Source organism: Ursus americanus, chromosome 22 (genome assembly GCF_024610735.1).
Source record: "Ursus americanus isolate L20-20 chromosome 22, mUrsAme1.1.p, whole genome shotgun sequence".
Lineage (NCBI taxonomy): Eukaryota > Metazoa > Chordata > Mammalia > Carnivora > Ursidae > Ursus > Ursus americanus.
The window spans coordinates 50163348-50190680 of NC_142148.1; the positions used below are offsets into that span (position 1 = coordinate 50163348).

Below are 27333 nucleotides of genomic sequence, written 5' to 3' on the forward strand. Positions count from 1 at the left end.
GTAACGGTCGGAGGGTCTGAAAACCTGTAGTTCCCCGGTCTGTAGGAGGGTCTCTATGCTGGCTAGGAGCTCCCAGCCGAGAGCACGGGACCATGTTACCGGTAGCTACGGCCCACGGAACACGACACCAGCCCAAGCTCTAAGGGCTCACCTCACCAGCAAAAGTTCATCGGCTCACAGGCTTAGATGTTATAGTCATTCTCGACCATTCACTGGATAGCCAAGGCGGAACTGTACAACAGGTATACTGGGTCAATAATTTAGAAAAGGGGAAATAACTGACGGATACGAGGGGGAAAAAAAGTCCACTTTGTTATCCAAGACGGACCAACCTGATCCAAGAGACTTTTTCTCTCAGGCCTTAAGCGAACTAGAAAACCAGCCATAATGAAGGTTCCCCCAGTTTCTCGTGACTGTTGTGTTAGCATCTTCTTCTGTGTTAGGTAGCTAGATATTTAAATATTGTAACAAAGCCACTGTGCTGAGCTAAGATCCAATTAACGCTACAGTAACAAAAGGAACCGAAATGGATAAAAAGGTGGTCTGGAGAAACCAGGATGAGGAAAATGGCCCAGAAGTGGCCTAACTAAAGAAGAAGGGCCTCCAAGAGGCCACTAGCCGAAGTCACCCAATAGAGGAACATGTCACGCACACTGCACTGTTTCTAGGAGCACCCGCAGGGAACTGAGGCTGCCTCCCAGACGCCATCCATGTGCTCCAAGCAAACTTCGATAAACTGCAGCCAATCAGCCAGAGGTCAGATCAAGACACAAATGTAAAGGTGCTGCTTAATAATTTCCATCTTCTCTATTCTAACAGAACAATAACATTTAGTGATATGAATGCTGAAACAAACTGGCCTATCCATACAACAGAGCAGAAGAGCATTCAGCCATAACAAGGACAAAGTCCTGGTACCACTACACCATGGATAAACCTTGACGTCATTGGGATAAGTCAAAGAAGCCAGACAAAAGGCCGTATGTTGTAGGATCCATTTATATGACAATCCCAGAAGAGGCAAATCCAAGGGGACAGAAAGCAGGTACGTGCTTGCCAGAGGCTGGAGGGAGGGAGATGAGGAGTGCCTGGCTATGGGTATTGGGTCTCTTTTTGGGGTGACGGAGCCGGACAGCGGCGATGGTCGCACAACCCTGTGTGTATACTTAAAACCACATGGAGAATTTCACGTCACATGTGAAATTCTGTTATGTGAAATTTATCTCCATTTTTAAAATTTATTTTTTTGGGGGCGCCTGGGTGGCACAGCGGTTAAGCGCGTCTGCCTTTGGCTCAGGGCGTGATCCTGGCGTTATGGGATCGAGCCCCACATCAGGCTCCTCCGCTAGGAGCCTGCTTCTTCCTCTCCCACTCCCCCTGCTTATGTTCCCTCTCTCACTGGCTGTCTCTATCCCTGTCAAATAAATAAATAAAATCTTTAAAAAAAAAATAAAATAAAATAAAATTTATTTTTTTTAAGTATAGTTTTTCTATGGCTCCAAAATCTTAAACACCAACAATGCTAATAAGCGTGGCAAAGATGTGGAGCAAATAGAGCTTTTCTATGCTGGTAGCTGGGCTATAATCTGATACAGGCATGTCGGAAACGATCTCTGCTACAGCTGGAGAGCACCGGGACACACACTACAAGCAGCCACTTCACTCTTAGGTACATGCCGAAGAGAGACCCAGGCGCAGGGCCACCAGAAGACGCATGCAGGGGGCGCCTGGGTACCGCAGCGGTTAAGCATCTGCCTTCGGCTCAGGGCATGATCCCAGCGTTCTGCGTTCGAGCCCCACATCGGGCTCCTTCGCTAAGAGCCTGCTTCTTCCTCTCCCACTCCCCCTGCTTGTGTTCCCTCTCTCGCTGTCTCTGTCAAAAATAAATAAAATCTTTAAAAAAAAAAAAAAAAGACGACGACGACGCATGCAGTATTCATAGCTGCGCCATTCACATAGCTCAAAACTGGAAACAACCCAACCATCCATCAATAATAAAACAAACTGTGGTATATTCTTAAATGGAATACTATATAGCAATGAAAAATGAGGAAGTGCTACATGCAACAACTTGGATGAATTTCACGGACATTATGATAAATAGGCAAAACAGAGTCATGGTGACAGAAATCAAAATGTTGGTCACCTTCCCAGGGATATTGATTGAAAGGAACCATGAGGGAGGCTGCTGGGGCTGGTGACGTTGTAAACACTGATATGGAAGGTAGTAGTTAAACCTATACCAGGATACACAAGATGTATGCATTTTACAGTACACACACACACACACACACACACACACACATTTATTTACAAAATGAGAACAAAAATTTTTCCCAGAAGACAAATGACCAAAAGCAACATGCCATGCCAAATGCACTGGCTAAAATCAACTGCCTGAGCCACAATTATCAACCTAACAAAGAAACGATTCACGTGGGCACATTTCATAAACGGCAACTGTTCTTGATTTTTACGTTTCTGCCTAGGCCTCTCTTCTAATTGTACATGAACATGTTATTGTGCAAAACAGGTAAAATGAATGATGCTTGCAAATACCAAATTACCATTCATTCACCATCTTCTATGAAAGGAGTTCTTTACACACGTACTGACATACATATGACAGAGATCTTTGAGAATCTGTTGAAAAATATGAACATTTTCAAGAGAAAATGCATATACATTAAAACACACAAAATTTTGTATATGATTGAAAAGTTCATGGATCCCCTAAAACTCAAACTTGGACCCCAGCTCTAAGACCAACAGTCCAATCAACGGAGGCAAATGTCTGCCACTGCCAACACTCATTACAAACAAAATTACTACTTCCTGGGTGACTCTACATGCAAGAAAGACATAGGTCATCTCGTTTAATTTCATTTCCACCTCAACTGCTAGAGGTGGGTGGTGCTTGCCTGGTTACAGCGACATAAAAGTCTAAGATGAAAGACGCTGCATGTTCCAAGGACATAAGTCTCCTCCATGGCCAGGTGGTGACAGTGTGACACTGGGGCTCTGAAGTCCTTTCAGTTAAGGTACACCATACATCTAAACACTAGGGAGCCCTTTCACCCCCACCTAACAATGTTCTCTGCCCCTGAAACCCTCGACCTGGGGGAAGCAGCCCACTTTCATCAGTATGCACACATGCGTGTGCACACACACAACTACTGTAGTCCCCACACTAGGAGTAAAAGAGTGTACCCTGATGGGTGCGGCACATCTTGTCACACCTATGGCAGGAAAGGCCAGAGAAATCTGGCACATCCTGGAACGGGGCTTCCTACTGCAGCTTCCCCGCGACTGACTGGCAATGGGAAGAAGAAGGCAGGAAGACATCTTTTTCCTTATCACTCAATCAATGGTAGCTAACGTGATGAAAAGAAATAGAGGAAGTATGGCCAGATGGAACGGGTGGACGGCCGGTGGGAGCCTGGATTGGTGTGTCTGTGTCACACGACAGGACCCCCAGGTTTCCTGGAAATCACAGCAGTAAGGGCTGTCCCCTTAAAGCCAGGCTGAGGAGGTCCATGCCTGGTTCCTAATTACTTCTACTGAGCACATCAATCAATGATACACATTCTCGAGCACATCTTTGTTACTAATTGCAAATCTCCCAGAGAAAAGAAACACAGCTAAAGTATTTTTCTATAATATTACTTTATAATTGAATTATATGTTTAAAAATGTAAAATAAAACAGAGTTAATGCAGGCGTTCAAAATCCATGCAGAAAACGTACATTAACTAATTCCTCCAGCACTGCAACATTTCTGAGCTTGTATCTATCATTGTGCATACTGCATCCAAACACTTTCCTTACAAAGAAACTATCTCAATACGAGGCCTTCGAAGAGCAGAAAAATCACGCTTGTAGCCGGGGGCAGGGTGCTCCTCCGGAACCTCTTCTCTACAGGCGTGAGCACTTGGCCTACACCGGCTTCAAGCACCCACGTTCTCCTCGCCATGTTCCACAGCCGTACTCCAGAGCAGTCTTCCCTAACAGGGCTCTCATGCTTCCCCCACTTCCTTGCTACCTCCTGTTCTTAGTAATGGTTCAAGCTTGGCTCCTGGATCCCCTGTGATGAGCCCTGCTAGGCAATGCGCCCTGTACTGGATCCCTGAGCCCTGGGAGGGTTACAGATGCTGAAGCGTCATGTCTGTTCCCCTGAAAGCACTTTCCAACTTGAAAGAGGTGTGACAACAGCGCCTAGCCCTCTGTGATGTCTAGAGACAGACAGGGAAAGCTCCTTGTTACCAGAGGAAACGAAGAAGCTGCACCCAGTGGGCTAGGAGGTAAACCGAGAGGCTGAGAGACCAAGTCAAGGAAGGAGGTGCCAAACGCACGACCTGGTCAAAGGAAGAACCTCTCTCTGCACCCCAGTGCAGTGATGGGGGGAGGAAATGCCTGCTGAGAGGGAGTTCCACAGAGCTTATAAAGAAAGGAGGTGCAGGCAGGACACGCAAGGAACTCATGGCATTTTGCTGAAAAGGGAGAATGCAGACATGGGGACCCACCTGCAGAGAAGGCAGGGACTTCTGCTGGCCCTGTGCATGGCACATGAAAGCCACACAACAGATATACCAACTGGAAACAGGTCAGGTCAGGTTTTGCAGATGTTCACTGAATACATGACTAAAATCTCACTGTACTCGAACACAGTATATACTCAGCCTCTACTAAATAAGAAAAAACCTGGGGCGCCTGGCTGGCTCAATCTGTAGAGCATGAAACTCGAACTCAGGGTTGTGAGTTCAAGGCCCACATCGGGGGTAGTGTTTACTTAAAAAAAAAAAAAAGGCAAAATTGAGTCTAGTATTACAAGATAAAAAACAAAAAGCCTTTTACTTAATATTGCCAATGTGCTAGCCACCTAAGCAGTTTTTTATATACATTACTCACTTAATGTAATCCCGATACAAATCCTAACAAGTACACATTAACCCTCCCAACACAGGAGAGAAAAACGAAGACATAAAAATGAGGGAGGAGCAGGGTCTGGATGGACCACCCTCCTCAATAAGCAGCTAGAAAACTGCACAGAACATGGGAAGCAGCTGCTTTTACCCCGACACACGCAGCACCTCACCATGACCTCTGAAGGAGGGGACAGATGGAGTGAGACCTGGCTCTCTGCCAGGGGGCAGTTTCTGGACAGCAGCACAGGGACGGTAACCCAAACAGAGCCTGATGAGCTCAAGAAGAACAGAGAGGCAGGACAACTAGAATTTGCCAGAAGTCGTGCAGAGAAAAAGTTCCAAATTCTCCATGGAACTCCCCTTGAACATTTGGGTATTTGAATTCATTCGTTCATTAAAATAGTCCTGTCCAGTGGTTCACAAAGAAAAAATTAATGTTTTTAATGGGCTTGGATCATCATCTTAACATTTCAGTCTCTTAAAACTAACTCCAGAACTTAGTGTGAAAAATTAAGTTAGGAGGGGCTACGGTATCACGGTGCTGAGACAGAGGTCTGGGCTGGCTTCAAATCCAGCTCCACGAACATGCGGTTAACATGCCAACAGGACATTTAACCTAGTTGTGAACACCAGTGTGCTGACAGCAGGACAGCAGTGACTTCACAGGACTATCACACGGATTGAATATAAAAACATATACAAAGACAATGTGATCTAGAATGTGCTACATACACAACGAGGAAGCCAATGCCAATGATTCATTTGGTCATGAACACTTGTCCACCAGGCAGCAGGAACTGATGTGCTCGGTCTGAGGGTCTGATCTGCAACCCCACCCCACACGGCAGCTCCCAGGAGTAGCCTCATCTGGGGGCGCAGACAGTGAGCGGCTGCACGACTTGCCCCAGACCCTGCGACTCCCTGTGCTGGCTCACAGTCTGTCTTTCCCTTCCGCACTAGACACCCGCCAATCCGAGGACGGTCCACGGACTAGCAGCACAGGCATCCTATCATCAAGAGGCTGTAAGAGCCCTACCACAAACCTACTTAAGAAGAGTCTGTGCTTTAGAGACGCCTCGGGGGGGGCTCAGTTGGTGAAACATCTGCCTTTGGCTCAGGTCATGGTCCCGGGGTCCTGGGATCGAGCCTGGAGTCAGGTGCCCTGCTCGGCGGGCTGCTTCTGCCTCTCCCCTCTACTTGTGCTCTCGCTTGTGCGCTTACTCTCTCCAATAAATAAAATCTTAAAAAAAAAAAAAAAAAAGAATCTGTACTTCAACAAAACTACCATGAGATCCCTATGCAAGTTTTGTCTGGGAGCCACAACATTAGGTACCTGTATCAAAACAAAGAAACGTTCTAATTTTCTTTACTGTATTTATTTACTTCCCACCTACTCATTCATCCCCTCGCCCCAACCAAAACGTATTATAGTAGACTATAAGGTGCTTTCCTGGGCATCAGGGTATCAGGACAGACTGATACTAGGAAAGAGACAGACTGGTCATCAGGACAGAGCAGGACACAGGAAATAGCCCCTGCCCCTATGGCCCTTATAAGAAAGACCAGCACAGACAAGTACATGAAGAACATGGTGTTAGGGGTGATGCCGGGAAAACAGGTACCGCCCAGACATGGGGCATGGTCGAGTTCCTAGAATATGAGTTCCAAGCCGGGATCTTGAGAATGGGTACGTCTAAAGTTACACCCAACAAAAGACATGGCTGCAGGTGTATGTTAGTGATCCAGGGAGTCAATGCAAAGGTCAACACGGCTTTAATTCAAACAGCAGAGAAGCTAGACAGGCCCAGCTCCAGAGGCAGGTGGGGAGCCTGAACGGTCTTAGGATTTGCACCTGGGCAGCAATTAAGCCCATACAGACCAATCTGAAAGCTTCTGTTATAATCCTGACAGCACTAACTATGGCCCAAGAAGTGGAAAGATTTGAGAGCTATAAAAAAATCAAGAGGACAGGGAGTGACTAGATTGCCCACATACAATTAAAGGAAAGTCAGCAACCATTTTTCTTGCTCAGGTAACTGAGTGGAAAAGTGATACCATTCCATGGAGATATAGAACACAAGAGGGGCAGAAACTGTCAGAGGAATAGGGATGAGCAAGAAACAGAAGAGTTACTTCGGTTTGGTATTTGTTACTGGGAACAATACAGCCCCACATGCCTGAACTCATGCGAATAGAGATGCTTCCTGCTTGGAGTCAAGGAGTGGGGAGCAGGGAGCTGGACTTCTGGAAGCTAACTCTGGGAAACGGAATAAGGCTTGGTGGACCCCATCTGCTCTCAGGCTGGGGGGTGAAGGGGGAGGCATCTGATATTCTGACTGGGGCACTTTGAAGTCTTTCAAAAAACCCCTATAATTTCACAGCTATAACAGAGTCTTTGTACTCCTAAGAAAGAGACGTAAATTTACCTTTGGGAAAATATTTCCATAGGTTCTTTCTTTGGCGAGCATTTTGCAAAAGCAAAACAGCATAATGACAAGGACTCCCAATGTGGAGTTAAACTGCTGTGCCTAATAAAAGAGCAATTTCCCTACTATACAAACACTGACCTGGACCTCATCATGGTAAAAGCTGCTCCTGAGACAGGAAGGTTTGCACCTAGACTCAGGGCTTCCAGAGGTTTCTGTAGGTAATTGTTGATGCAACATTACCATGCCAGGACTGTTCTAAAAACTTAAAAATGAAATAATTTAATCCTCATAATAACCTTATTTTGGGGGGCGCCTGGGTGGCTCAGTAAGTTAAGTGTCTGCCTTCGGCTCAGGTCATGATCCAGGGTTCTGGGATCAAGTCCCACATCGGCAAGGAGCCTGCTTCTCCCTCTGCCTGTCCCTCCCCCTGCTTGGGTTCTCTCTCTCTCTGACAAAATAAATAAAATCTTAAAAACAAAACAAAGCAAAAGACCTTCTTTTTCCCCACCTTCCACATGTGGGAACAGAGAGAAGTGACCCGCCCAAGGCCACATGCCTCCTACATGAGCCTCACAGCCAGGCAGTCTACCTCAAGACTGGGCTCTTGCTTGCCAAGCCCTGCTGCTGCTGGATTCCCATCCTCTCTTGAAAACACTGTCACTGGCGGGTCTCACTCCTGCGTGGCAACACACAGTGGAGTGGCAACAGGTATTCGCCCATCATGTTGTTACCACACACCCCTGTCCTGGGCCAAGGGTCAGCTGGATATGCTATTGCTACTGCCTGCTTTTCCATGGCCACAATGCTTCATGTAGTCATCCAGCCATGCCTGTCCCCCAGGGGCAAATGAATGTGCCACACCACCCTTAGATTAGTTAAGTTGAAAATACTTACTTTACCAAGTACTAGGCTAGGCACTGGAACAGATGTGTGGATATATATATATGACCCTACCCTGCAGAGCTCTCAGCCTAGTCAAGGGAGATACACACATGTGACTAATTACAACTGTAATAAATATTACTAAAAAATGGCAAGAGTAGGAAGAGTTGTAAAGGAAGAGACCTCACCCCTTCCACAGTTAGAACGTCACAGCTGCACAGGTGCCGCAAGGCCGCAAGGAGGCTGTCTTGCCACGGGAAGGGCGGAGGAGGAGAGGCCCAAGGGGTAGCCACGGGGCTTCAGTATCCAGGAACCTGCAATCTGGAAACCCTTACCCTTTGCTTCCAGAAAATGTCCTTGTATCAGATCTTTGATGATTTAATCCTTTTGTCTCTTTCTACAACTCTTATTATTTGGATGTTGGACCTTCTCAACTCATCCTACTTGCTTTCTTTTCTCCCTCATTTTTCTTTCCTACACATGTTCTGAGAGATATCTTCCACATTATTTCCCACTGCTCTTACTGAGTTTATGTCTACTTTGGTGCTTTCAATTTTCCTCTTCTTTGAATGCACTTTTTGAAAGAATTCTAGGGGTGCCTGGGTGACGCAGCTGGTTAAAGCATCTGACTCTTGGTTTTGGCTCAGGTCGTGATCTCAGGGCTGTCGGAGCGAGCCCTGCGTCAGGCTCTGCGCCCAGCAGCAGAGTCTGCTTGGGACTCTCTCCACCTCTCCCTTTGCCAACCCCCCAAAAATAAATAAATAAATCCTAAAAAGAAAAAAAAAAAGGATTCTGTTGGTCTTTCATGGATGCAGTTCTACTGACATTTAAATTTTTTATCTTCTTTTAGCTTCTTTCTGCTTGTGGTTTCCTCTTTGTTACTCAAAACTGTTTTCTCTCTCTGTTTTGGCTTCACATTTTGAAAGCAAAGGCTGTCTTTATTTTTTTTATCGAAATATAATTGGCATACAACATATTAGTATTAGGTGTACATGTAACGATTTGACATTTGTATACAATATGAAATGATCACCATAACAAGTCTAGTTACCACTTGTCACCATAAAAAGTCACCCAAAAAAAGAACTTTTTTCTTGTGATGAGAGTTTTTAAGATTTACTCTCTCGGCATCTTTCAGGTATACACTACAATATTATCAACTACAGGGAGCATGCTGTACGTTATAGCCCCACAACTTATTGATAACTGGAATTCTGTACCTCTTGACCCCCTCACCCATTTCGCCCACCCCTCCAAGCCCCCCTTGAGCAACCACCGTTCTTTTCTCTGTATCTAGTTTTATTTGTTCGTTTGTTTTGGTTTTTTTGGTTCCACTCGTTACTGAGATCACAAGGTATTTGTCTTTCTCTGAAAGATTAGTCTTATTTCATGTAGCATAATGTCCTCACAATCCATCCCATGTTCTTGCAAATGGCAAGATTTCATTTTAATGGCGGAATAATACTACACGGTATGTATTTATATGTGTGTGTACGAACGCACACACAATCTTCTCCACCTATTCACTCATTAATGGACACTTGGGTTGCTTCCATGTCTTGGCTATTGGAAATAATCCTGTAGTACACATATATCTGTTCAAATTAGTATTTTCACTTTCTTTGGATAAATACCTCATAGTGAAACAGCTGGATCATATGGTTAATTCTACTTTTAATTTCTTGAGGAACTTCCATACTGTCTCCACAGTGGCTGCACCAGTTTGTATTCCCACCAGCAGTGCATGAGGGCTCCTTTCTCTCCACATCCTCAGCAACACTTGTTATTCTCGTCTTCGTGATCACAGCCATTCTGACAGGTGTGAGGTGATACCTCACGGTCATTTTGATTCGCATTTCCCTGACGATGAATGATGCTGGGCATATTTTCACGTATCTGTTGGCCATCCGGATGTCCTCTTTGGAGAAATGTCTACTCAGATCCTCTGCCCATTTTTTTCAACACTTTTTTTTTTGGTATCGAGTTGTATGAGTTGCTTATATATTTTAAATATTAGTCCTTTATTAGATATATGATTTACAAATATTTTCTCCCATTCTTCAGGCTGCCCTTTTCTTGCCCTTTGTTTGATGGTTTCCTTTGCTGCACGGAAATTTTTAGTTTGGTGTTGTCCCACTTGTTTCTTCTTGCTGTGCTGCAGACGCTGTCTTTAAACACCTGGTTGTCGAGGAGCCCTGTACATGCGGGCGACCTGATGATCTCTGCGCTGAGCAGAGAATCAGCTGCTTGGCTAGAGACCCCAGAACGTTAGTCTGCCTTTTCTCTTGGACCAGTCCCCTTATAAAAGAACGTTTCCATCTCCTGCTAAGATCAGGTAAAAGACTCCTCACAGGATTCTGGGAGCCAAAGAGAAAGAAAGTGTGGCTAACTTCACTTAATCCCCAATTTTGAGTGCAAGAATGCAATTTCCAGGGGCGCCTGCGTGGCACAGCGTTAAGCGTCTGCCTTCGGCTCAGGGCGTGATCCCGGCATTATGGGATCGAGCCCCACATCAGGCTCCTCTGCTATGAGCCTGCTTCTTCCTCTCCCGCTCCCCCTGCTTGTGTTCCCTCTCTCGCTGGCTGTCTCTATCTCTGTCAAATAAATAAATAAAATCTTAAAAAAAAAAAAGAATGCAATTTCCATAGTAACGCTGTTAACAACCTACGATGGGGAAAATAATGTACTACAATAGCATTTCAACTATTATGGCTTTGACGACTTTCAGTGGTTAGGCAGGCACATCCCTTGGATTATCAAGACTATTAAAGCATCTCTGCCTTGAGCCATCCATTTACTTTCTATGGGCAAGACACCCTAGAGATTATAGGACACCTAAAACTTCACCTAAATCACACAAATAAACCTTTAAAAGAATGAGCCCAATCTAGTCCCTGAGCCTATAACTGAAGAAGGCTGTGAATTCTACCGAAGAGACAAGTCTCAGTGACGGTTCCAGAGGCCGTGACTTCTGAGCAAGATCCCGACTGAGAAGCAGTGCGTGTTACTAATGTTAAAGACTATACCTGCCTCCCCCGCTCCCAACAAGTGACTCTTAAATTATTAGAGGCTCCTTGTCTGCAGAGCACAAGCAGTAACACCCACCATCCTAGAGGAGATAATGAAGGTAGAGTGCTTATTACCAAGATATATTAGAGACGATGTCAGCATCCAATCCGCGGCAGCAGTGCTTAGGAGGGATAACCTGAATTCTCTAGGCCGATGAAAGGGAAATGCTAAGATTGTTTTCAAAATGGAAAGCCTAAAAGGCCCCCCCCATTTAATTAATACTTCAAAAGTCCCATCATAGCCCTAAAAAGCATCTTTCCTGCCACACTTCAAAGCTTTATGAATCCTTGTCAAAAAAAGAAAACAACAGACTATCATTCCCACTATGATACTATCTGGTATGTTTGAAATCTGTAATTAAACCCAATGACCAAATGAAGCACAAGTGTTCCAAGAATTTTCCGCTAAACCTTGCCCTATAAAAAGACAATATGCATTTTTCTAAACTGAAAATATACCAGCAGTACACCATTCCATCATGATCTTACATAAAAGTTAAAACAAACAGAATACCCGACAGTCTGATATTATCTTCTCAATGATTCTGTCAACTTTACAATAGGTAAGATTTTCACAGTAGAAAAGTAAAGTTAGTATATGATATTCTGGAAGTATTTTGTTTCTCTTAAAAAAATTTGAAATGGTTAACAAAACAGACCTTGGGGGAAATACAACATACGGCCTCATCCTGCTTAACAAGGTCCTAAGTTTTTTCCTTGGTTTTTGTTTGTTTGCTTTTAATATAAGACAGACTACGTATATCTTTCAATACAACATTTTTCTGGCCAACATAAATATAAGGAAAGTTTATATTCACGTCCCCTAAACTCATTACATAACATTAAACAAGACTGTGTGAAAAAGTCTCAAGCTGCAATCCAAATAAAATCTGCAGGTCACTGAAACCACCTACAGTCTGAAAAGCAAGGTGTCCGAAAATCAGGGGAACCCTCCCTGTGGAAGTGACTGCTGCAGAGCTCTTTCTTCCGGCAACATCCTGACACCTCTCACAGCACCGCACAGAGACATTACAGTATAAGCGATGGGGGTGTAAACACAGCTCCGGTCTGAAATGTTTCCACCTGCAGCATCAGCCACTGACGGAAGCTCATCAGATGTTCCCAGCAGCAGAGCCACACAGAAGGAAGCACTGGGCCTCTCTGGCACCCGCTCCAGTCCGACTCTGCAGGAGCCGCCCTTCATCCCCTGAATCCCTGCCCAGCGGCTCTCGGCCCCCTTCCTCAACATTCAAGCCTCAATTCTTCTCCTTGCTCCCTGGTTCTAGGAAATGGTTTCCTTTTCTGTTATAAGTTTTTGTCTGCATTTTTTTCTAACAAATTCCTTTAACGCTGTACCACTTTATTACACGTGTAATATTAGGGTATTTTTAAGCATTTAAAATCTCGTATCTCAGATTTTATATATACTCTTTTCCCTGGGCTTTAGGAACCTGGCTTAAGATACCGTGTTGATGCGTCTGATCTTCCCTTTCCAAACTGAGCACAATGCCAGACCTCCAGAGCTGCATCGCTGCGTGGGGGCTGCACACACGGTCCAATTCTGCTAGTCTGGACTGGAGCCTAACGTGTGAGATGCACAAATCCCGAGCGCAGAGCTCCACGGCTTTCTACATGAGCACACGCATACATGCGTGTGTGCATCCCCATCCCTGGAATACAACTCCACAAGACATAACACATTCCTGTTGCTGCTTTACAGCCCTTTGTGACTAGTACCTCGCCACCAAATGGGACTAAGACTCCCAGTACTGCCACGAGAGATTAGTGTCCCTAACTTTACATAACACTGGTCATGCAAACGGAAACGTAAGGGGACACCTCCCAGCTTGTTCTATGAGAATGGCGGTACTTGAAATGAGAGCACCACAAAAAGGTCACAAGAAAAAAAATGACAGATTGATACCCCCACGCAAATAGATACAGATTTCCTAAACAAAATATTGCCTATCGATCTAACAATATATAAAAGGATAATACAACATGATCAAGTGGGATTTACCTCAGAAATGCAAGGCTGATTCAACAATCGAAACGTAATTCACCCATTATTTTATAAAACAGAAAATTTCTACAAGCAATTCAATACACACCGAAAAAGCACTTGACAAAATGCAACACCCTCTCACGATTTAAAAACAAAAACAAAAACACAACACCTCTCAGAAAACCAGGAGTTAAAAGGAAAATTTTTACATTCAGCGGAGGACCTCTACCAAAACAAAGACAAAACGAGAACTGAACCCTACTCGACACTGAGAACTTGCTCCCTGAGGCCAGCACATGACAAGAACACTGTAATGAAGGTGCCGGTCAAGGCGAGAGGGCAAGACAGAGAAATAAAAGACATAAAGATTGGACAGAAAAGGTTATTTTCAGATTACACGAGCATAGATTTCTTTGGATTTTCTACTTGCTCCAGTAAACCACCAGAACCAATAAGTGAATTTATATTAAGGCCACGAGATAAACGAACAAGATGAACCACTGCCACACATAAGCCAAGCGCTGCCCCTTACAACAGCGTTGGAACAGCACGAAGCCCTCCAAACTGAGACGTACCGCACACAACTGAGGGAGCTCACAGACCTCGCTACCTGGACAGGTTGACCAGAAGTCACACTATTGTTCACAGGCCAGTTCGCCCAAATCGATGCACAGATGTGACAGGGCCCCAGGTGAAACAGAAGGGAACCCGAAGCCTGTCAGCTGCGGAAGCTGCTGTCACTGGCAAAGCACCGCCCCCTGACCAAAGACTCCGCCGCAGACTGTGCGCAGAGGGCGACACGGACACACACTCCGGAGCGTCAGAGCACAGGAAAGAAGCCAACGGCACGCTGGTCTTCACGCTCAAAGGAAAAACTTACCACCACTGCTTGGTTTTCAACATCAAACTCCTATACAACATTTAGAATAGGACTCATTTTCTACAACTTTTCAGGAGAAAGGTATAGAAATGCCGACATGTATCATCTGAAGAAGGTAAAGAAGATAATGTAGACGGGCATATAAACCTCCGCTCTGGGAGCTACAGTCAATCACACTACCATTTATACAAATATTACTCAAAGGCAAAACAAAACCACTCAGTGATAATTGTTTCAAAATGGATTTTTCTCTTTAACTGAAAACAGATAAAGTTATGAAATACAGAAAACTGTTAAATTTACAATAAATTCCTAATAGTTTGAACAATTACAGATGAATTTGAAAGGAAAGATTTGTGAAATCTGCTTTAAAAACTCAGTGTCACTAACCATTCAGGCACTACAAAGAAGTTTTTTAATTTTCACAAAAACCTCCATGACCCTTCTCATCTGCCTCTAGTGATCTGAACCTCTGTCTCTGCAAGCAGACAAGGTGACTAAATCCATCAATCTACTCATCGGCTCACTACAGGAGTCTAGTAGTGTGAGGCCCTGGGGGTGCAGCATTAATCTGGAATGAGCAGTTCCTTGCCTGGTGGGGGGCGGTGCATTTCACTGCAGGACAGCAAACAGCGCAAACAAGTAGACCCCAGAGTGTGCCGGCTGGTGAGAAGGGCGAGCAGGAGCGGGCGCCGGGACAGATGGGGACAGTGGTGCCGGGAGGAGGGTGATCGGGGGGACGACACACTCTACGGGTTCATATAATTACTGCTCAACCAGGAGACTGGGGGCGGGGGCCATGACAGACGGACGGAAGCCTGCGATAAAGCATCAGCTGGTGCACACATTGCCTGGCGCGCGCTACGTGAAACGAAAGGTCCTACGTGAAACGAAAAGCTCTAAAACTGCACATGAAAAGAACACGGGGAAACCAGCGGCTTCTTCTCCAAACACAATGAGGAAAGTGAAACAATCTGAGAGACAAATTATAATACCCACCATATTATTTCTGTGCATGAGGAAGTTGATGTTAATAATATCCAAACTAGGGCTGAAAGGGGGCTCACTGTACTCTCTCGGTTAAGACCTCAGAAGCAAAGGTGAGCCCTTCACGGAGAACACGCTGGCCAGGCTGTGCTCCCGTCTCTGTCCAAGCACTGCCCTACTGCGGTGCTCCACCCTGCACCATGTGTTCAGTCCCCTAGCCCAGCCCGCCTCTTTGCAGCACCAGAAAGGCCTACTTAACACGAACTCCCCTCTTCTGCACACCTACCACATGCTGGGGGCGCAAGCACATTCCACTGACGCTTACCAACAATTCGGATTGACAAGGAAAGGAGCACACACTAGGAATCTAAGCTAGAATGGCTTGGTGGTTTCCAGGGTGTCCCCAGGTACAGGGGAAAGGCACTGGTGACCAGGCAGCGGGGGACAGAGGTAGACAAGGTGTGCAAAGCCAAATGGTGGGTGAGCCTCCCAGGAAAAGAGAGAACAGTGTCAAGTGGGTGGACAGGGATAAGACAAAAAGGCTGGAACCACACCTGGGGAGCACAGATCTTTAGGGGCAGGGTAAAGGCTTACAAGAGCCCCGCCCTCACCCCTTAGAGACAGTGGGTGGAGGAGCAAGCCTTCCCTACTCACCTCTCTCCACGAACCTTAACGCAGCCTCCAACTATAATCAGCAGGAAAGCCCATGTTTGCCTAAACACTCCACACACAAGTTCATTTCCCAGTGCCTTTGCCCCCAGAATTCCTACAGTATGGAAGACTCTCCCCACCGTCTCCACCGGCATGAAACAGCACCTCCTTTAGAAAAATGCCCCAGATTTCAACAATTCGGGATTATTTTCACTCAACAATCACTGAGTGCTGATAACATGTCAGATCACATGGATTCAAAAAGCAGTAACGTTAGAACCTGGCCCACGAGAACTGACAACCAAGGAAGTGAGACAAGCAAATAAAGAAAGTTGAATGAGTTACCAGCTAAGCCTGTGTGTGCAGAGCTGATGCACAAAGATGCCAAAGCCCAGCCCTGTGGTCCAAATGAGAGAGAGGGAGACAGGCAGACACACACACACACACACAGCCATGCCCTAGGGCAGAACCCTCAAAGTTTCCCCTTTAAAAAGAATGAATGTTCCAAGCAGAAAAGGAGAAACAAAAGCATAACGGGGGGGGGGGGGGGGGTGGCATGAAGAGGCACCAGCCGGCAGTGCTGAGGCTGGAGCCCTTCAGAGCCGAGCTGAGGGCGAGGCCCGTGCAGAGGAGGCAGTGTCTCACAACATCGCTGGCATCAGGGCAAGCGGGGGACAGACTGGAGCTCAGCATTCATTCTCACTGAGGGGCTACTGTGTGCCAGGCACCACGAGCTGTTCCCTCATGCTGGGCACTCATAAAACTTCATCACTCTTCTGGAAAGCATTTAACACCTTTTACTGTAAACGTATAGATGTCCAGATTATTTACATAAATACAATTATAAAATAAATTCACACGCTCACATATAAATGTATTTTTAATCTGTCTTCCCCACAAGTCAATTAGCAACTTAAGCTGTCAGACCGGATGGCCACGATCCCAGAGGAGTGGCAGAGGCCCACGGAGATTAATTCCCAGGGAAGCGATCAGGCCCTGGGAGCCCAACCGAGGCCCATCTGTTGAGAGAGCTAGAATGCGGTGTGTGCTGCTATAGGAAGAGACTCAACCACCAATCTACAACTCGCACCACTGCACGATGACTGCCTAGGCCGCCTCAGTGACGGGATATCCATAAAGATTTTTCCATGAACAAATACATGGAATCAACAGTTTAAGATGATCTCTTGGATTTAAGTGTCATGATATATTCTATGCTCAGGTTTTAAGAAAATATTAAAATTTATGACGGGGGACCCTGGCTGGCTCAGTCAGTAGAGTGTACGACTCTTGACCTCGGGGTTGTAAGTTTGAGCCCCACATTGGGTGTACAGATTACTTAAAAAATAAAATCTTTCAAAAAATAAAAAATTTATGACAGATGTTTAACGATCTGAATGTCACATTTTCCATGGAAATCTATTTAAAGGTCTTAAAGGAAGAGTCAGTAACTAAGTTAACATGTACCACCTAGCGAGGCGCCACAATACAGGCTTTGTAGGTTAACAAAAAGTAACCGATCTCGTCCCGCTCTGCTTTTTCTCACCTTCTCCACCTGGAATGCCTTTCCCCAACTACCGCGAGCCCCACTCACCATGCCCGGACCTGCTCTCTCAGGAGGACACCGTCCCCCTCCCTCTGAGCTCCCCATCACTGTCTTCCCCATCAGGATTCTCTACCTGGTCTCGCCTGCTCCTGCAGGATCTGCCCTACGCACCTCAACCCTGCTACCATGGGAGAGTAACCTGTCCAGCATGCAAGAAAACAGATGTCCCTGGGGGTGAAGACAGAAGGAATACACATGAGCAGATGGCAAATTTTATTAAGAGGCCTTACTGTCAGGGAGAGTGAGAACTCTTAAGAATATCAAGCAAACAGGAAAAAAAAAAAGTGGCAACTGTTAAGCTCAAGAAAACAGGAAAACAAAAAGTTGAACTAAAAGGGAATATAATCATGCTACATTCACCAGCTCAATAGTGAACAACATTAACAAAGTCAAAACAATTCGCCAAATTATGGTTCTAAACAAAAATTGTGCTACAACTATGTGGGGAAAGATGGGAGTTCAAAATGTAACTTTTTCTAAAAGTGACGCATCGATGGCCCTGCCTCTACATAGATATTGCTGGGAACCGTGGACAGAAATGCTACAAGAAACAGATAAGCAGGATTCCAGGCAGCTCTGGGAGGCGGATGGTGGAGGCAGGACAGGAGCCCGCTGGGTTCTGCATGAACCATTCAACACTGTTTTACTTTTGAACACATGCACGTACCACCCTCTGATAGAAGTGAAATTTCTAAGTAAGAAAAAGAAACAGAATCTCTAACAGAAGCACTTCCAGCAGGACATAAGTGTTTTCCTACAATTTTACAACCACGCTACCCCCTTTCCCCTTCAACAGTGTCTCTCCACCCTCAGGACGCAGGGCAGCTGAGGACAGCGTGCATGGCCTGAGACCTGGCGTCAGCCTGCCGGCTCCGTACTCTTGAGAAAGCTACTGTAAGCTCTGAACCTGACCTTTCCCCGCCCGTGACATGAAGACACCACCACGGACCTCAGGGACCCGGCTGCGTTGCTCAGCACCCAGATGGTAAGTGTGAGGATGACCGTACACCCTGGACCTAAGTCACCCAGATGCAATCTGTCTCACTACCCTCTCCCCCTTCACACCACCGTCCAGGCGGGCTTTCATTCTGACCACGCCCCCACACTGCGCCGAGCACTTGCCAGAGTGTCCTCCAAGTCGCCAAACCCGAAGGCCAAACCTCAGTCCTCATCATGACCTTTCCTGACACTTCAGAGAGTTGATCACATCCTCCTCCTGGACACTTCTTCCCTTCTTCCCATGGTGCCAGTGCTTGTGGTCTTCTTCACACCTGCTCTGTGCCAAACACTGCTCATGTTCGTCCTTGAGCACTTGATGGCAGAGTGACCCGAGGCTCAGGCTTGCTTGTCTTCTCTGTGCTCACTCCCTCGGTGACCACAGACTGTCACTGCGTTTTCATGGCCACTTCCAGCTCAGACTTCTCTTCCAAGCTCCAAATGCCTATTTACAACTGCCTACATGACATCTCTACTTGGATCCCTAACAGAATCACAAACTTAAAATGCCTACAGTGAGCTCCCCATCTGCCCCTCTAAACCAAGTTCCACCCACAGCCTTCCCCCCATCTAGTTGCCCAGGCCAAGAGCCTTCTAGTCAACTCAACTCCTCCCTTTGTCCTCACACCCCTTATCCAATCTGTCAGCAAATCCTACTGCTTCTACCTTTGAAATACATCCAAGGCCCAACTGCTTCTCACCACCTCCAGTTTTCCTGCTCCAATCCCAGCCTCCGCTGCTGCTCACCTGGTTCCCTGAACAGCGTGCCGATAACCTCCTGGTTGTCCTCTACTCTCCCCCACCCTCCAACCCCCACCACCAGTGTCTATTCCCAACACACTAGCCTTTCAAACCTCAGCCGAATCTCAGGGCTCAACACTGAGGGAGGGACAGCTGCCCTCCGGAGCCGACAGCCAGCACCGCCTTACCCTAGCAACTCTTTGTTTCGACAAACAGCCCCAGAACCTCACAGTTCAATCTATGTCAATTGTTCTTAGCTGCCCTGACGCTAAATAACCTATCTTTATTCATCAAATGGGGGGGTTTCAGATGGGTCTCCGGGCAACCTTCCTTTCTGTCTACTGCCTCCCCACACCCCATTAACCCTGAAAATAATCTCCATACATATCCCAGCAATTCAACTCCTCCAAAACGTTACTTTGCTTTCCTAGAATTCTGATTGTAAAACACCTCCATCCCAAGTTCTGCCTTAAGAATGCAACACCCCAAAACAAATCAAGAACCAAGAACCTGATCCATCCTGCAGGGGCTCAAGTGGACCAGGGCCCTCAGGTACATCAAGGGCCCCGGATCTCACAGGAACACCATTAAGTCGATGCTGTACAAAGCCAGGCTTACTCGTGTGGCCTCACCAGTTGTCCAGAATTGGGGGAAACAATTATAGAAACACTGGTTATAAGGTTATTTTCCTGGGTTTACATATTTTCAAACAGGGGTGGAGGGGAGGGGAGCGCCAAACTATAAGCAGCAGATTATATCCCGGTGCTCAAAGTTCCAGTGAGCCAAGAACGGGGCTCTCAGTTCCCTGTCAGGCCTTCGTTCCGCTGCACATCACATTAAGAAGAAAAATTTTGTGTAATTTCTGCTAAATATGAAACTGTCTTGGGCTCTACATGACGAACGATTTTTAATAGCTAATGCTGATGAAAAGTTATACTTGATATTCTCCCTCTTGTTTGGATCCACTAAGAAAAGAGAACTTATTTTGTGGCAAGCATTAAACACTACTTCATCCAGCCTTTAGTGAAAACTACCCATGGGTCAAGCAGAAAACATGCAGAAACGAAATAACAAAATCTTTGCCCTTAAAGATGCAGAAACAGACTTGTACCCAATAAATATAGCCCACTGTTACAGGAAGAAACATCGAAATGTGCAGGGAGGCTGGGGAGGAGACAAGGGATGTAAACAGCTGGGCATGGCCTTCTCCAAAAGACAGCAGAGTCACACCTGGCACAGCACACAGAACAGGTGCCTCTCATAGCCAAGAAAGGGTAGAAGGAATCAGAGAAAAGGAGCAAGACTTCCAGGCCTTACTTGGAAACTGAAACTTCGTGACACAATTTTCCTTCCCTTCCCTAATACCTAATCCTGGCAGAAACAAAAGTGGGTTTGGGGGAGAAAAGAGAACAAAGGAGGAAAGTGAACTGACCCCCAGAAGGAAATGGAAAAACAATCCAGGGTCCTGCCCCTTGGACACCTAAGACAAACACAATGCCAAAGTCAAATTCAACGTAATTATAAATGATTCTGAATTCTGAATCCATGAAGTCTAAGTTTATGGGGCTTTTACACCAAAGCAATGTATTGCGAAAATCTTACCAATGCTAATACCACAAGACAGATTGATGAATCTTCTATCAACGATCTGTCCTCGATTTACCACTAGGCCTACCAGAAAGAGCAGTCTTTGGAAATAAGACAAACTGGAATAGAATCTCAATTCTATAACCTCCCAACTGTGGAGTGCAGCACAAGTGCCAAGGTTACAAATTAACAAATCACAAATAACCCAATCTCTGGGGCTTAGTTTTCCTCTCATTAAAGTGGGGGAACTGCCACCAAATAGCAATTGCTAACATTTGTGAATGCTGAGCACATTTCACATTTCTTATGGCATCTTCACCACAACCCTGGGAGAGCACCCTTTGTCAGAGGAAAGGGCTAGGTTTAAGTAGTCAGTGAAGAGTTCGCATGGAGAGAAAACTAGGTTTCGGTAGTTAGTGAAGTTAGTAAGTAAGCAGCCAAGCCAACATCTGAATCCAGAGCCCATAAGAATAAAACACAAGTAAAAAGCACAGGCTCCAAAGCCAGACTGAGTCTGAATCCCAGCTTTGCTTTTTACTAACTTAGTAACCTTTAACCTCTGTTTCAGTTATGCAAATGTGAAACAGGGGCAAAGGGTAGCCTCATTCAGGGGATTACTGCCAGAGACTCACCTAGGAGCTGGATGGCCCAGTGCTGACCCTGTTGGGCCACTCTTCTAGGGCACATGCTGCTACTGTCACAACTATCAGGGACAGGACTGTCATCCTGCCTGCCTCTCTCCACACATAAAAGGCACTAAACAACTAATATTTCTTCCCTCACCTACTCTGCAAAATCAACTAGCTTTTATTTGTTTCTAGTATATGTCAAAGAAACCTTAAGACAGATGAAAGAAAAATCAAAACAAAAGGAAAAACCAAAACACAAATGTAGCAAGAGAATTATACTCACAGTTCTGAAGGCCACGGTAACTCTGTGAAGAAATCAAACGTGGGTTTAAAGGAAATGCTCCCGGTTTCTCTTTCCTCTTTCCATAGTCCTCAGAGAACCTGACAAGGAGAGACAACATGCGCATTAAAACCCCCTTCCTTTCACTTCTTGAAGCTCTACTGAACTCACCCCTCAGCCAGTTCCATCACCTCCCACGCAAGCCTACTGGGCAACGCCTGGGATGAGGGGTGAGAAGAGGGCACCACGTCCCTGTCTTCAAACCTATTTCTACTTAAGAAACACACAGGAAGGAGCACCTGGGTGGCTCAGTCGTTAAGCGTGTGCCCTCGGCTCAGGGCGTGATCCCAGAGTCCTGGGATCGAGCCCCACATCAGGCTCCTATGCTGGGAGCCTGCTTTTTCCTCTCCCACTCCCCCTGCCTGTGTTTCCTCTCTCACTGGCTGTCTCTCTCTGTCAAATAAATAAATAAAATCTTAAAAAAAAAAAAAAAAAGAAATACATGTGAAGCAACTGGAAACTATTCAAACATATCAAAAATCATAAATTAACAGGGTGTGGTTGGCTAATAAGTGCACGATACAATGACAGAGTATAGACATCTGTTCCACTGCCTTTCATCAAAACTATACTACAGAGATATTTTTTAAAAATGTTCTAAACAGGGGTGCCAGGGTGGCTCAGTCTGTTAAGCATCTGCCTTCAGCTCAGGTCATGATCCCAGGGTCCTGGGATGGAGCCCCAGGTCAGGCTCCCTGCTCAACAGGGAGTCTGCTTCTCCCTCTCCCTCTGCCCCTCCCCGTTTGTGCTCTCTGCTCTCTCCCGTGTGCACACACTCACTCCCTCAAATAAGTAAATAAATAAAATCTTTTTAAAAAATGTTTGAAACAGCACAGGGAGAACTGAAAGGAGAAAAAAGCCAAGATTTTTGAAGTACTGAGGAAATCTTCTAACATGGAAGATTGAGACCCAAACAAAAAAGTAAAAAGAAGAAACCTGGAGGAGACAGAAACTATAACAGACTGAAGTAGAGTAAAGGAGGCAGCAGGCCCAAGAAAGCCAGGTCCTAATTCAGCAGTGGAACACACGGGAACCACTTCCACTTGCACAGCAGTGTCCTAAAAGACCAGAAGTGGCAGCAGCAGTGTAGACAGAACGGGAGTAAAGAAGGCATAGCCTCAAATACAGAGGAGCCGGGGAAGGCCATGGAAGCTGAAACCAGAACCTCAACGCGAGGCACAACGTGACGCCCCCTCACTCTGAAAGAAGATGGGAGGGGGCATTCCCCAGAAAAGTAGAGGCGTCTATGGACTGAAGTCACCCTGCCCAGCTGCACTGAACAGAGCTGGACTTAATGACCGTATATACAGTGAACAGTGAATTCTCCAGCTCTCCTACAACAGACCACACACGCACACCGCTGGCTTCCAGATTCTGAAGTCAGAATTGTGCCGGAAAGAGACTGGAGAATATTTCTGGGGAATCTGATCAGCTCCAAAAGACAGATCTAAAGATACTAACCCTGGGGACCCTCAACACATGGCCCACCCAGAATACCCTGATGTAAAAGTCAAAGGGCCCCACCACGTCAGACAGGAAAAGGAAGGAAACAACCTAAAAGAAACAGAGACTATACAAACTATCAATAATATAGAGGTAAGACAACACTGCAATCAATAAAGAAAAACAGGATGTTCTCCTAGAAAAATAGAAAAAGAGCCCTTGGAAATCTAAAGAACCTTTCTGAAATCAGAAATAATAAACTAAAGAAAAGGTTAAGTCAAACTGAAGTCACCTCTCTGAACAGAGAATAAAAAGACCCCCCCCAAAAAAAAGGCAGAAAAGGAGGAGCAAAGGAAGGAAGAAGAAGAAGAAGAAAAAGGTATTAAGATAATTACAACCTTTGCCCAGGACAGCCAAGTTCCGGATAATAAGACTTCCAGAAAAACAAAATAAGGAAAAGCAAGAGAGAAAACCTCAGCACAGTAATGCCAAAGAGTATTCCCAGAACTGAAAACTCCCAGTTACCAGAATGAAGGGACCCGCTGAATATGCAGCACAGTGGATGAAAACCGACCCACACAAGGTACACCATCACGATATTTCAAAAGACTTGGACAAATTGTAAAACTCCTACAAGCTTCTAAAGATGGGAGGGGGGTAAAAGTTTAGTACGAAGGAAAAATGAGAATAGCTTCTGAATTCTAAAACAGTAACATGAAAACAAGAAGGCAATGGAGCAATCTTTGAATTTATGAACAAAAATGAATTCCAATACAGAACTCTATACCCAGCGAAACCATCAATCAAGTTTCAATCATGCATGGTCCCAAAAGGTTTGCCTCCTAAGCATCCTATGTCAGAAAGCCCCTGGAGAAAGTCTTCCACCAAAACACGAGCATCAACAAAAAATGAGCAAGGCATGAGCTTCCATTAGAAGGGATAAGGGAATCCCCAGGACGACGATGAAGGGAGATTCCAGAATGGTGGCTGTGCACCAGGAGAGAGGGAAACAAGTCCAAGCCGGAGCAGTGTTGCTCAAGAGGAGGGCATGCTGAAGGCTGTCTTCAACTTGTCCAAAAACACTGTACTATCTTTTTAAAGTAATTAACGCCACCAAAAGGAAGAAGTCAGTGAAGAAAGACAAAGACAAGAGTTGCCACAAACATAAAATCCAACTCTGGACAAAAGCCAAACGATGAGAACAAAGGAACATCCAGGGACAACACAATAAAAGACCGAAGGAGCAAGCAGCTCAGAAAAGAAGAGAACGGAGATCTCCAGGAAACTGTAAGCCAGAAATCAAATGTGAAGAAGAGATGAGTCTGTATGACCATGAAGAAAAATTACTAAGAGGCTACTGGAAGGTATGGGGAAAATAGGTCTGGGGTAGAGGGGAAATAACAATAGGTATAAAAAGGGTTAAGAATGTGGGGGACTGAAGAAAGATGAGTACCCGTCATAATGCCCTGGGCACACCTCTATCACAGGACTTACCCACTGTACCATCATCACTGACTGACTTCTCTGTCTCCCTCCCTCAGCTGCAAAGACCTTTGGAGAGGATCATTTCTCATCCAGTTATCACCCTGCAGAGTCCAGTACAACGCCTGCTACAAGGGTATACACAAAAGCAAAGGTTTTTTTTTATTTTTTTGCATTTATTTGGTTACTGAGTATCTACTACACATACCTGCTATCCTTCCGGAGAACTAAAATTCAAGGACATATGGGCCTTGCTTGCCTTTAAAGAGTTACAACTTTTTTTCACACCTGAGAAAACAAATATTTCTCCTATATCCTCATTCTCCCCAAAAGATGAAAAGTTCACCAGGGGCTTACAGAACTTTAATAGTCTGGCTATCACTAATGGATATGGAACCCAAGACCTGATGACACTTGCTTGACATTGTACGCATTGCGTAATATGAAAAGAGTGCCGGCTTGGGTATCAGGACACCTGCTTTCTAGTACTTTAGAATTACTCCTTTTGAAGAAGAGAAAATCCCAACATTCTACCTAAGAATCCCAGCGTTGGTCGTCTTAAGTACAGATCCCCAAATCCTTACACCGCCTTCAGCTTGAATGTATTTCAACCAGTTCCCACAATTACTACATTACTATTATCTTAGTCTCACTGCCAAAAACCCAGCTGCAGGCTAACTATGCAAGAATGAGACACTGTTGAAATGACTTAAAAAAAATTTCTTTTTACCCTTAGTGCATTAAGCTAAATCCTCCAATTAAATAAAACCAAGTAACACACACACACACACACACACACACACACTCACTCCTCCTCCTGAGAAAAGAAAGGAAAGGAGAGAGAAAGAAACAGCAAGTCCTTCTTCCACCTAAGCCAGAAGCAGAGCTGGGGGCTGGGTTGGGAAGAGGTAAACTTGGAGGCACAATGAATCAACGAGGTCTCCAGGGCTTTCGCCCCGAAAACCACAGGGCCACAGCAAGTTGCGCGCCAGCTGCGGGGAAGGAGCCCGCGCGGACCCGGGTGCGAAGCCCGCCCTTCCCTGAGGGCCAGTGAGTCCCCATATAGGGTCAGGGCTATTCCCCCGCCCCCCCTCCAGGTCCCCAAGGATTTCCCTCTTCCTCCTCCTTCCTCTCTCCCCCCTTTTGTTTTTGAGGCAATTGGACGGCTCCCAAGGAAGCCTGCTGGCCTCCCCAAGCCCCCGGCCTCCCTGTGCGCTCCGGCCTCGAGCCCCTCCGTCTCTCCGAGACCCCCGAATCCACCAACCTCCCCATCTTTCACGAACACCCCCAGGCCTTCTCATGTCCCCCAAACCTCCCCGTTTACCCGAGCCCCCGGCCTCCCCTCGTCCCCAGGCCTGCCAGAGCCCACCGACCTCCCCACAAGTCCGTCCTCCACCCAGCGCCGTTCTCCCAGAACCCGCCCCCTCCTCCCCCTTCCCTGGCCTCTCGTGTCCCCCCCGTCCTCCCGGAGACCCCCCAGTCCGCCCCACATCTCCCGACCCGCCCGCGCCGCGGTCCTCCCCACAGCGCCGTCCTCCCGGGGCCCCTCCCTCGTCCTCCCCACTTCTCCGGCCTCCCCACATCCTCGGCCTCCCGAGCCCCGCGCGGGAGGGGCCCGTCTCCGCCATATCCGCCGCGCGGACCGGCTGGTTGGCCCCGCTAGGCCCTGCCAACCCCCAGCTCCAGGAGCCGGCCCGCCCGCCCGCCCGCCCGCGTCCCGGCCCCCTCCCCAGGCCCGCACTCACTCGAACCGCGCGGGGCGCCGGGAGGCGAGGGCAGACCACTCCGAGGCGGCGCCGCGAACCGACAGGCGGTGCTCCCTCCCACGCCTCACGCCGCGGGCGCACAGCGGTCTCTGCGGCGGCGGCGGCGGCGGCGGGCTGGCGGCGGCGGCGGCGGGATAGCGCCCTCAGGGCGTGCTGCGTCGGCGCAGGTCGCGCATGCGCGGCGACCGGCTGAGGCGGGCTTCACCGCCACGGCGCGCGCCCGGCCGCGTCCCCGCGCCGAGCTTCCGCCCTCCCCCCCTCCCCAGGACCGGGCATGCGCCCGGCGCTCCGCGCATGCCCAGCAAGCCACAGGGCTACGCTCCCGAGACCGCGCCGGACAGTCGCGCCGGGCATTCAGGACTGCGAGGGACTGAGCGCGCGTGTGGTGGCCGAGTCCGGGGAAGCCTCGGCGGGGGCCGGGAGGGGCGGCCCGCCGAACTGAGGTCCCGGGGCTCCCACCAGCGGCACTCTGGGCCGGCGGGGTTGGACCGATCTCGGGGAAGCCCTCCCACCCGCTGCCCTGCCCCGCACAGCCCGGACGCGGCCCCTTTGCAGGGCCGCCCTAGCCCGCCGCCCTGCAGCCCAGCCCCAGGGCCGGAACCCGCGCAGTCGCGCCCCGCAGTGGGCCGGGGCCTGGCCCGCGTCCTCACGCGTGTCTTCGCCAGACTTCCTGCCCACCCTGAGGAGTTAGGTGTCCCGGGCCCCTCTGCACACAGGAGAGTGAGGCTCAGGGGTGTGTTCCGTGGCATCAGCTGGGCTGTACTTAGATTGGAACCTGGAAGACGGCCTGAAAGAGGCTGTGGGAGGCGGCTGGAGGTAGACAGATGTGGGGCCTGCGCGCTGGTCTCGGGGCTGGAGACAGAAGAGGAGGACCCCGGGGATCTGGGAGTCACCAGCCGAGGGCAGCTGAGCAGAC

General features: G+C 47.3%; 1 protein-coding gene across 2 annotated transcripts in view; it reads right to left on the bottom strand.

Annotated features, from left to right (window-relative positions):
- The window catches only part of LOC148108121 (focal adhesion kinase 1-like), a 78421-nt gene extending 51876 nt beyond the window's left edge, over positions 1-26545 (bottom strand). The window contains exons 1-2 of one of the 2 annotated variants that reach the window (XM_087853829.1): positions 26397-26545; positions 21670-21767 (exon numbers count right to left, since the gene is read on the bottom strand). The gene's annotated coding sequence lies outside the window, so the exon portion shown is untranslated. The remainder of the gene's footprint in view (positions 1-21669; positions 21768-26396) is intronic. The other variant, XM_087853830.1, reaches the window with a different exon arrangement.
- Positions 26546-27333: the final 788 nt, after the last annotated feature.